Here is a 12846-nt window from a genome sequence, read left to right on the forward strand (position 1 = left end):
GGCGTCAATGGCCATCCAGTGACTGCCGCTGAGTTCATCGGTGCTAGCTGAAGTACGTGGCTGGTGCAGGCTTGCCGTTTTTATGGATGCAGCAAAGTTTTGAAGGCATAATCAGCCATGTGAAATGTTATTGGTGTCCTGGGCACCGGCCAAGTGCGCACCCACCACAAAGTTATCTGGTGCCGATAACCAGCGCTCGTAGCTATGCTGTCAAACGGGCCCCTTTTTCGCGGAGACTGTTTGTCCTTGAACTTCAGCGTGTTTTGGCATCGTCCTGAATGGGTGTGGTTTGCTTGGACTGGACGGTTGTGATGCTCGCTGCCTGCTACGCAGTTCGTCGGTTTTATCTTTATTTGGCGACGTGTCCAACGTGCCGACTCCACCACATGACATAAGCAGAAAATGCCTTTACGCCCATTACTCGAGATACGCGGTTGCATAACATGGGCCATGACCATTTGCAGACCATTACACATGTTTTCGTTCGATAAAGGAACAGATTCTCTGGGAGTGACGGGTTCCCATAGGAGTTCATAACGCTATGTTGGGTGGATTTAAAGTACTTAGTTCGGCATGTTTCCAGAGAGATTTTAAAATCCAATGTTGCCGATAATCGTGAGAGATGAATTAATAGCAGCCGTCTCCAAAAGCGATAGGCAAAATGTATGATTACCTGGGACGGACCACTCATATCGCGAAATAACTCCTATCAGGTGATCTATGGGACACTCAATAGGTTTCAGGGAGGTGTCGGCAATCTTACCGACACCAGTTGAACCGAATTCATAACAGGCAAACCTATTGGGGAAAGTACTTACACCATGGCAGACGTCGTGCAGCAGTTGTGTTTAGATATGGCCATTTAGATACATTTATACTTTGAGCCTGCGGCATAAACCACGTAAGCCGTAAGTTTATCAAAGCGGTCCTATACAGCCAAGGATTTTCTGCAGAAAAAAAACGAAGTGGTTTTGTGCACTTTACGAAAACTCGGTGGTTAAAATAGTGCATAATGTACTTATTTCAGACCCTGTGTTTCGATATGGTCCTGTTGACAAGATTCATTACGCTACTGTCTGCTTTTATTAGCGATCAAATTATATTTCCAACATATTGATCACATACTTTAAAACAGAAAGTGGCATTAGGGAAATTAGGGAGCAAATTTGTTATCACAAGATAACTTTTCTGTTGGTTGTATGACTCTGTAAACAGTCGCAGGACAACATTTCATGTTCTTGGTTTATTTGCGAAGTACTTGGGGATTTTTTCCCCAATATTGAAAAACCTAAGCCATATGGGTCGGCCACCGAACTGATCGCCAACCATTCTGTGACCATCTTCTTATACGTTGGTTTAAGACAAAGTGAAGGTACTCTATGTGTAATTTGTCAGTGATAAAAAGAAATGGCCTAATCTAACTTGCAAAGCACATTGCAGAAAACTGAAACACAGATCCGAATGTGGTATGGCCACAGACTTACTGGTGGTATGGGAAAGTAGCTGTCATAAAGCATATGCTGTCAAATTGACATAGGCCCTTAAAGGGCGTTCTATGCGCGTTGTTGTGAGACGGTAAGCGTAATAGAATTGCCCAAAACAGCTAAGTATTTCTCCCCCAGCTGGGTTGCTTGAAAACCGTCTCGCAAGGGTACCGAAAATGAATACTGAAAATGAAAACGGAACTTTGCCTTGCACAGTGTACAGTGCATGCGGTCGGCACCGGTCATGGCTCATCTTACCTGTGTTTTTTCTGCATGAGGCAGCCAAGCACCGCCTACGCCAACATCGCCAGGTATTAGACAATCGCTTTCACTCTTGTCCATATTGTATTCGCATCAACGTTTCAGTCGTCCAGTGGACAGGAATCATCGCTGGGCGTGGTTATCACCAACTCTCTGAACCAGATCCAACACAGGGTCACCAGAAGCGCATGTCCGGACACTTCAGTGACATTCGCCCGGCCACATCTACCTGGAACATAAAACGCAACGGAACTGCGGGCAAAAACTAGGAGAGAAAGACTACCTTCGACCGAACACTAAGATGATTCGACAGGACCTGGCCGCGGCCGACCGGAACGGATGTCCGCGAATTTTGCGATTTATTTGGCGAGGTGTGCCGAAAACACGACTCCTCAGTCAAGAAGTCGAGACCTCTTAAGGTCATGCTTCAGGTGAAATTCAGGCTCGAATGACGAGGTACTCCATATCACCCAAAAGTTACCGGTCGATTTCAAACTATGAGGCTTTGGAATCGTCTTCAACGTATTAACTATTGTCCTTTTAGGTGGGCGTTACATGATCGCGCAGTCAAAGCTACCAAATTTGGTATGCCAGCACTTCTTGACGTATGCTAGTTAGTGGGATGAAGACGATTGTCATGCTACAGCATCTGAGAACATCCGGTCTTTTTTGGATGATATGCAGTTGCCTGTCATTTTAGCCGATACATGAGCTTGAGAGCTCAGAAGTTCTTGAAAGACGCTGGTTTTGTATTTGAAAACAATTATGATGGTCAAGAATACGAAATCGGACGGTAATTTTTGGGTGATGCATAGCTTCCTGTTGTGTGACCTTGCAGGATGATCTTAAAAGATCAGAACGCAGTAGTAGCTACTAGTTCATGCGCTGGTAAATATCCAGATGTCTAAAAATCCGAAATCGGCGCTAACTTTTCAATAATCTGGTTCCCCATCGTTTAGCATTGAATTTTATTTTGAAAGTCAGGTAATATCCCAAAGTAGACGTCAGATTTGGTGTTCTCGTGCCGTCATTGACCGCGTGACGCGCTTTCAGTGAGATCGAGACACGTAGATGAATAAATCGCTAACTTCACGGACATTTCCGTGAGCCCATTGTCATATTAGATGTGGTCTTACTGCTGTTGTGTGAGTGCACTTTGTGTAAGAAATACTGAGTCCGATGAAGTCTCGAGCTCCAGGCTTCTCGGCATAGTTTCTTCTTTCAGCACACCAGGAGGTGCTGGTTTTGCGACGTTATCAGGCAAGTGCTGGCCATAACGACGTAGCAGAGGTTTCGTGGCTGTGCTCATGGTCACGAGTGAACAAAGCTGAGCAAGGCATAGCATTTAAAAAGCTAAGTCTAGCTAAAAATCCGAGACTAACATGCCATCTTTCCAGTACACAAGCCCCCAAATCGATAGAGCCAAAGCCAGCGCTTCACTTCGTCGTGGGCGTAGATGTTAGTCCAGTTGCCGGTCCTCCGGCTTGGCTTAGAAGTGATATCAACCGCGCGGTCTATCCCAGCGGTAGGGTGTCATTTTCATGGGGCCCCGTGAAGGCCGCGGTGGGTGTCACTGGGGACCCACCCACTTGGGATCGACCGTCCCCGTTGGCTGGCCGCCCGGCGCGGCCCGTCCGGGGCCTGCTGTGGTCTTAGATCGCCGTATCACCGTATTACCGTATCATCGCATCACCGTATCATCGTGGTGACTGTATCACCGCTGACCGGGCTACGTGTGGGCCGTAGTTGCTGAAGACCTCTTATCTCAGGACGCTCGTGTATGTGTAGCGGAGAGTGTCATTTGGATCAGGCTCATCTGTCGGAGAAAGAGACTATTGGAAATTGAACAGGTAATGTCTTAAAGCCTACGGCCTTAAAGTAAATGCTGATAAAACTTCGCTGATGTGGGTACAAAGTCAATATAATGTCCACACTATTCCCCGCTTCACTGTCAAATTCCGTGAGCATCTTCTTGTGCCTTGTTTGGAGGCAAAACATCTTGGAACTTGTCTTAAATCGCAGCCCCAGTGTAAACGTGTGATACACACGTTTTGCACGTCCGTATGCGCTATTTCGTATCTTAGCTGGTCTATCAAATCTGAGGCACAGCATCCCCGCCAGTGTCCTGAACACCCTGGTGAACGCCTTGGTTCTGCCACAGGTCCGGTATTGCACATCAGAATATGACAGCGGATCACAGCGCATTGTGTTCAGCATTGTCTTAAAAAGTGTTAAAATTTTCTGCAGTGTTAAACTTTGCTGCAATACTCATTTTTGGCCTCAAAAATTTTGATTACGTATGGGATCTACATCAGAGGCTTAGGTGGCTCTCCGCTGCAGATCTAGGCAGGCATCACACCACCTCACTCACTCACAACATCCTCCACTCAGGCGAGCCTGACTCACTGGCTTTTATGCCCCGCACTGTGGGTAAAGTGCATGTTCGACTGACGAGACAGGACAGTAATCTGTTTATAACTCGGCCGCGTACTGAGATGCTAAAGCAACGCTTTCCTATTACACACCCAAGATGTGTAGTGAATTCCCGGACTGCTTCGACAACTTCCGACTGTCTCTTTCCCAAGGCAGTCAAAGCGACATTTCACAGGACATCTCATGCTGAAGACTCATCCCTAGCTGAACATTTTCCGTCAGATGACGTCCATTTTTTCAAGAGGCCTCTCCCGTATGTAGGTTAATGAAACTTCCTCTTGGAATATAAAGGCCTTCTTTGTGACCAGCAGGGCTTGCTGTGATTTTGTAGGGTCATTTCTTTAAATTGACCTTTTCATTTTGTCATGCCTTTTGGATCACTTTTGGCATAGGTGTAGGAATGTCAGGTTCTTGATCGTCATGGCTTGCCTGTCTTCTGGGAGCGCGAAACATTGACCTCATGGCGACGCAGAGAAAAGTCGGCTTCAAATTGGTTTTGGCACCTTTCTGCGATGTTTTTCATCTATCGATCCGGGGCCTCCTAGTGACCAATGGTTTGATGTAGGCCATGTAGGACCCCCTAACGTGTTATATCTTGTGGGCTGTCTGCCCTAAAGGTAATGTTTCACTTTTAACGATATTGAAGCAAACATCAGACATGATGAGACAAGCTCACTTCTAATTATCGGCATACGTTTAAGCAGAAAAGACCGCTCTAGTTACCACAGTTTTCCTCTTTAGTAAACATGCTGCTCGATACGTCGTTGTTTGATTACGTTATCAAACCTTGCACAACACTTATTAAGAGCCGATTGACGGCCGTTATGCCTGGAAATCGTGCTCACGAACGCCAAATATGAACGACTCGACTGTTATGTTTTAATCGGTCTTGATCGTTGCATGGCTTATGAAATGACAGGATCTGAATGCCGTAGTTATGGCGTCATGAATGCTAAGGTGACTTCAAAAGGCTCCCGCGAAAGACTCTCCCCATTTTCGCTGGCGCGTCCTGGGAAGGGCGGGACTGTTAACTGTATCAAAAGGTCTTCAAAATGGCTATTTCAGTTCAAAACTCCATACGAATGTGGACCGCTCCCTGCACTAGACCCCGTTTATATTCGAAGGCCGCTCTGTGTCGCCCATCCGGAACCTTCTGTCGTGATGATGGGAACCCCTGAAGTTTCATGGGGGGGGGGGGGGGAAGATACGCGCTATTTGGCAAATTACGAAAAAGGCGGTTGTCCCTGTGGCTGTCGCTGTCGCTGTCCCCGCCCGGTGAGATGCGGGCCGCGGCCCTACTACGGCTCCCAGACTTGCTGTGCCGTGCTGTGCTACTCCTGAATAATGGGATGGAGACAGGCCCGTCATGGCTCGCATCAACATGCCCTGCTTTGCTGCGGCCTGCTCCGTAGCCTTGCCGTCTGCTCTTGGTGCTTATGCAAACCAACAAACGATAGCAGAAAAGTCCAAAGGGATACCGTATATTGATTTGCTGCATGGTGTCTTGAGATGCATTGGGTTGCAGGAGGTGGGCACGCGGACGACAGTGGCGCCACCACGTGCAGAGTACGGTCCGCCCCGTGTGGTGGTCTTCTGTCGACCGTTGCAGGATTATCCTCTAGCAAAGAGTGTCAACCATGGCGTTCGTTCATAACGGTGTCGAGCTGGGCGCGCCCCCGTTACAACGGCACATTGCTGGCTGCATTAAATTCAACTAGGAACATACATTTGTGGACGAGTTCGGTTGCCACGTTGGGCCTCATGGACAGTGCGCGCAGGGTGCGATGTCCTAGTTTTCACATCGTAACTTCTGCCGTATTTTCACATTGTAACTTCTGCCGTTTTTCACATTGTAACTTCTGCCGTATTTTCACATTGTAACTTCTGCCGTATTTTCACATTGTAACTTCTGCCGTATTTTCACATTGTAACTTCTGCCGTATTTTCACATTGTAACTTCTGCCGTTTTCACATTGTAACTTCTGCCGTATTTTCACATTGTAACTTCTGCCGTATTTTCACATTGTAACTTCTGCCGTATTTTCACATTGTAACTTCTGCCGTATTTTCACATGTAACTTCTGCCGTATTTTCACATGTAACTTCTGCCGTATTTTCACATCGTAACTTCTGCCGTATTTTCACATTGTAACTTCTGCCGTATTTCACATGTAACTTCTGCCGTTTTTCACACGTAACTTCTGCCGTATTTTCACATGTAACTTCTGCCGTATTTTCACATGTAACTTCTGCCGTATTTTCACACTGAACTTCTGCCGTATTTTCACATTGTAACTTCTGCCGTATTTTCACATTGTAACTTCTGCCGTATTTTCACATTGTAACTTCTGCCGTTTTCACATTGTAACTTCTGTATTTTCACATTGTAACTTCTGCCGTATTTTCACATTGTAACTTCTGCCGTATTTTCACATTGTAACTTCTGCCGTATTTTCACATTGTAACTTCTGCCGTATTTTCACATTGTAACTTCTGCCGTATTTTCACATTGTAACTTCTGCCGTATTTTCACATTGTAACTTCTGCCGTATTTTCACATTGTAACTTCTGCCGTATTTTCACTGTAACTTCTGCCGTATTTTCACATTGTAACTTCTGCCGTTTTCACATTGTAACTTCTGCCGTATTTTCACATTGTAACTTCTGCCGTATTTTCACATTGTAACTTCTGCCGTATTTTCACATTGTAACTTCTGCCGTATTTTCACATTGTAACTTCTGCCGTATTTTCACATTGTAACTTCTGCCGTATTTTCACATTGTAACTTCTGCCGTATTTTCACATTGTAACTTCTGCCGTATTTTCACACTGTAACTTCTGCCGTATTTTCACATTGTAACTTCTGCCGTATTTTCACATTGTAACTTCTGCCGTTTTTCACATTGTAACTTCTGCCGTATTTTCACATTGTAACTTCTGCCGTATTTTCACATTGTAACTTCTGCCGTATTTTCACATGTAACTTCTGCCGTTTTCACATTGTAACTTCTGCCGTATTTTCACATGTAACTTCTGCCGTATTTTCACACTGTAACTTCTGCCGTATTTTCACATTGTAACTTCTGCCGTATTTTCACATTGTAACTTCTGCCGTATTTTCACATTGTAACTTCTGCCGTATTTTCACATTGTAACTTCTGCCGTTTTTCACATTGTAACTTCTGCCGTATTTTCACATTGTAACTTCTGCCGTATTTTCACATTGTAACTTCTGCCGTATTTTCACATTGTAACTTCTGCCGTATTTTCACATTGTAACTTCTGCCGTATTTTCACATTGTAACTTCTGCCGTTTTTCACATTGTAACTTCTGCCGTATTTTCACATTGTAACTTCTGCCGTATTTTCACATTGTAGCTTCTGCCGTATTTTCACATTGTAACTTCTGCCGTATTTTCACATTGTAACTTCTGCCGTATTTTCACACTGTAACTTCTGCCGTATTTTCACACTGTAACTTCTGCCGTATTTTCACATTGTAACTTCTGCCGTATTTTCACATTGTAACTTCTGCCGTATTTTCACATTGTAACTTCTGCCGTATTTTCACATTGTAACTTCTGCCGTATTTTCACATTGTAACTTCTGCCGTATTTTCACATTGTAACTTCTGCCGTATTTTCACATTGTAACTTCTGCCGTATTTTCACATTGTAACTTCTGCCGTATTTTCACATTGTAACTTCTGCCGTATTTTCACATTGTAACTTCTGCCGTATTTTCACATTGTAACTTCTGCCGTATTTTCACATTGTAACTTCTGCCGTATTTTCACATTGTAACTTCTGCCGTATTTTCACATTGTAACTTCTGCCGTATTTTCACATTGTAACTTCTGCCGTATTTTCACTGTAACTTCTGCCATATTTTCACATTGTAACTTCTGCCGTATTTTCACATTGTAACTTCTGCCGTATTTTCACATTGTAACTTCTGCCGTATTTTCACATTGTAACTTCTGCCGTATTTTCACATTGTAACTTCTGCCGTATTTTCACATTGTAACTTCTGCCGTATTTTCACACTGTAACTTCTGCCGTATTTTCACATTGTAACTTCTGCCGTATTTTCACATTGTAACTTCTGCCGTATTTTCACATTGTAACTTCTGCCGTTTTCACATTGTAACTTCTGCCGTATTTTCACATGTAACTTCTGCCGTATTTTCACATTGTAACTTCTGCCGTATTTTCACATTGTAACTTCTGCCGTATTTTCACATTGTAACTTCTGCCGTATTTTCACATTGTAACTTCTGCCGTATTTTCACATTGTAACTTCTGCCGTATTTTCACATTGTAACTTCTGCCGTATTTTCACATTGTAACTTCTGCCGTATTTTCACATTGTAACTTCTGCCGTACTTTCATTGTAACTTCTGCCGTATTTTCACATTGTAACTTCTGCCGTATTTTCACATTGTAACTTCTGCCGCATTTTCACATTGTAACTCTGCCGTATTTCGGTCCACATGCGGTCATGATGATGAGTGGTCTCAAACACATTCAATCAAGTTGTTTTCTAATAATGAAGGAGACAACAGCGTTTTCGAATTGCAGTTAATATTTATCCACTTCGTGCAGTCCAATCACAGCGATACTTGCGTGATCTTTGAGGGCTGCAAATATTTGAAGGGAAAGGAAGAGAAATAAAAAAATCAATCTAGCACCAAACATATTTTTACAAGATTACGGTTACGAGTTGCTATTTTTACTAAGAACCTTAATAAGCCAAAGGCATAAGATAGAGTTGACCATTTCACAGGCTATTGGATCCCCACCTGGTAGGTCTACCACCGTGACGAACGACCCAGCCAATCAAGTTGCCTATTACGAATAATTGTGCTCCAATAATTTCTACCACTTATCCCAGAGCAGCTGACATGACATCGATAGGCAACCATATCTTGAGAAGGATAAAGAAGGATACGGAGGCTTTGGTGAGACCGCGAGGTCTTTTTGCTATCCAAAATACCGCTGTCTACCTGCGTGAGATAATCCTTGTCTACTGCGATGTCGGCGATGTTGCCATTGACGCTCAGATAATTTAGCACCTCGTTTTTCCATCGGTTGAAACAGTCCTGGGTGAAGAGTGACCTTTTCGGGTCAATGTGACCTCGGGTCTGGTCTCTGATCAACCAACCGGCCAAGGCAACGTACTTATGTCAAGATACACCAATACTGACGCATGCGTGTATCGGCCAACCACGAGCGAACGTCCGGCCAGTGGCTCAGTTGTGTTCGAGTCGCTTTGAGCACCTGCTATTTGCCTCTGGCCGGGATGGCCTTTGGCCTCTGGCATATGGCCAGTGGCAGCTGGGTGGCAGCGGCTCAGATTAAGGTCCAGTGACACCAGAGGACAGGGCGGACCGCGTCGTTCACTCCGGTGTGTGCTTTCGCCGCAAGCTGATGCCGTTAATCTAGAGTTTTACGATCGGATGGCGGGTCAGGGCTCACGAAACAAGCGCTGCTTCGCTAGGGCTCCAATCTCGGAAATCCATCCAATCATGAGATTCGGACGAGTCACAAAATACTGCGCTCTCCAAAAGATTGACACTCGACAGCAGCGTCTACAGCTCTTCCCTCAAAGAAGCTCTTTCAGTGTAGTTTTGTCACTTACTCACCTTAAACTTGGTAAAATGTGGGCCAGGCATCCCTTCCATAATCTCTCTACTATAATCACGCCCTTATTTCCATGTTATGGCACGTGTTGTAATGTTAATGTATGCGAGCTCGGATGGACTTATAGCGTTAAGGCAATTAAATGGAAGATAGCGATGCCATTCAGTCATTTCATGCGCAGCCAAATCCCAAATGGAATATTTAACTTAAAGAGCATGAGCGTCGTGAACGGCACCTGGGGTGTTGTAGTTCGGGCGTAGTTCGAGCGTCATCTGAGGTGTAGTTAGGGTAAAGTTTGAGTGTCATCTGGAGCGTCATCTGGGGTGTAGGTGAGCTAGAACTGTGGCTTACAGTTCACACTGGAATGTTGCGATGTTTGAAGGGCGGTGGCTGTGGTGGCGGGCATCGAACAGCACGCCTCGCCTGTCCGTCGGCGCCAAGTTCGACGGCAGCGCCGCCATCACGTTTGATAGGCACTTGTACTTACCTCGTATGTCGCCAGGGGACGCGCGTGCGGGCGGTACTCGGACCAGTACTTTCATCAGAAAAAGACAGCCCGGGCGTGAGGAGTCATTAGTTTTTCATGACTATGCGGCGGCTTTCCTTGCAGCGCTTAGACATGCTTCTAGTAAGGGGTTATGAACTGTCATGTGCATCTTTTTACACGAAGCACTTCCATGTGCTCTCGACAGTCAGTAGCATACATAATGCGAATCATATGGATGAAGTTAATATGTTGCGTACACAGTGTTTTAGCGGGTAATTCGCAACTGGCAAGAAGCTGGCCACCAGCGTCGGCTTTGTTCTACAATACGCATGTAAAAGATACGCACCTATGCTTAAAGCACATATGCAATCGTTCGCAGGCAAATGCCTGTAAGGCTGCATAACCCTTTGCAGTCAACACTCCCCTAAATTCCCCGCAAGGTATGTACCTCGTTTGGCAAAAGTGCATACACAAAAGTCTGATCCGCACAAGTCTGAAAGTAAATGTTCGTATATTAAATATGCGTGTGGAAATGGTCTTACTTATAAAAAGTTCAAATGCACAATGCACGTACGCTTACAGAAAAAGTTGGTTTGACAAAAGTGTGTAAGCAACATATTACGAGCAGCATAGGCGTAGGAGCGCGGATCCGAGGGTGCATCCCCGCTTTCCGAGAATGGTAGACATTAGGCCCAAGGCGATGCATGGAGAACATTGACTTCGAAGTCGTGGATGGTTCTTCGGTTGGGAGTGTTCCAGAACAGACAGCCACCAGGCTCCATATTATGCACAATCAGACGTCCAATTTCGTTGAAGTTTGGCGTCGGTGGATATTTAAGGAATGGGCTCCGGGTGAGCACTCCCTAGTCCTATCCGGCGTGCGCTTCCATCCTCTATGGAAACATTGAGTCGGGTGCAAACCAAGTCCTAATCAAAGGGGGTGCAGCTGCTGCATCATCTTCTCTGCACTTTTTACTGAACACTGATATTCACTTTATGATAATCAGCCGCATGCCGGGGACCTGGCGCGTCTGCCCACCGTGTTCCGCAAGCGAGCCGTCTCTCGCAGCGTCCGTCAGATGGCGTTAGTGGTGCCCTCAGGGGGGCGCCAAGTGGAGTCCTCGCCAGAGACGTCATCTGAGTGAGGGATAGAGGGGAGTATATCAAGCTCGGCGGACACTCTGCAGTGGATACGTTTTTTAGTTTTATACCCCAGTACATCCATCCAAGGATCAGCTTGCGCAACCCAAATTGATGCGGGTTGATTTTCCGGGCGCCTCGGAACGTAACGTTGATGTTATGAAGAGTTAGATTAGTGCTGATCCTTGGCCTAACCTTTGCAACTGTCACCATCCATCTGCCCCCGAGCATTCAGCTTACCTACAGACGAGTGTTTACGAGCTTTTCCCTCACGAACTTTTGCGCTTTCAATCTTCGATGTTACGAAGCCTTCCCGACGAGCATGATACCGTGTGATCTTTAACAATGTGTACTTGTTTTCGCCGCCTACTTTTAGCGTACCGTAGCGAACCTCTTTCCATATGAGCACTTTATCACATGATCTTCATCTTCTTGCACCTTGTTTCCGCTGTGTTCTTTTGCTGCTTGGAACTAGCATACAATCTTAATCCTTCGAACAATGGACCATACGTAATTGCTCTATACGTACTTTTTCAGCCCATTGTCGTCGTATTTCGTACGGCAGAAATGGACGTCCAAGGTTCTTAGATTTCCCACTAGGTGGCAGAAGTGCCAGCCTGCTGAGGGAGTGGCGAAGTATCCATTGGCTTCGATTTAAAAAGCTGGCCCATGAGACGTCGATGATCACGGAACTCAAAACTCTTGGCAAGAAGTGCTGAGGAAAAAGCATTATCCATCAATATCACAGCTCTTTATATATATATATATATATATATATATATATATATATATATATATATATATATATATATTATATATGTAAAATGCTGTATTTATATATTATATATATATTATATTATATAGTAGCATTAATATATATTATAGATATATAATATATATATATATATATATATATATATATACGTGCTGTGGCGCCGGGGCATCTCTGCTTTATGGAAGATTTACTACAGCCTTCCTACACAGGCTGCTTGCATGGTGTTCTCAATCCTGTCGTACCACTACTAAGTTTGCTGCACTCTATAGACTTATTAACTAATGGATCTAACTAGCCCGTTCGCGTAAGGCGTCAGATCGTTGGCGCGTTGGAGCACTCTCCTCAGTCAGCACCCGTCCTGTGCGCTGGTCCCGGTCCCACCTGGGCTGTGCCGCCGCTCCGCCTCGTCTCGGCTCTTCTCGCCAGAAAGTGGTAGTGCAGGTCTCGAGGCCCGCTTGCAGATAGTGACGGTGGCTTTCGCCACATCCTGTCCATCCCTCGGAGCCACACGCCTCTGAAGGGAGCCGGTATTGGCCGGAGGACACCCGAGCAGTTCAGGACGGGGACGAGTTCGACTCCGGGCTGCTCTAGAGCGTTTCCGATGATAAGGATATGAAATTTCC

Source organism: Pollicipes pollicipes, unplaced genomic scaffold, assembly GCF_011947565.3.
Source record: "Pollicipes pollicipes isolate AB1234 unplaced genomic scaffold, Ppol_2.1 Scaffold_6138;HRSCAF=7277_pilon_pilon_pilon, whole genome shotgun sequence".
In the NCBI taxonomy this organism is placed as follows: Eukaryota; Metazoa; Arthropoda; class Thecostraca; order Pollicipedomorpha; family Pollicipedidae; genus Pollicipes; species Pollicipes pollicipes.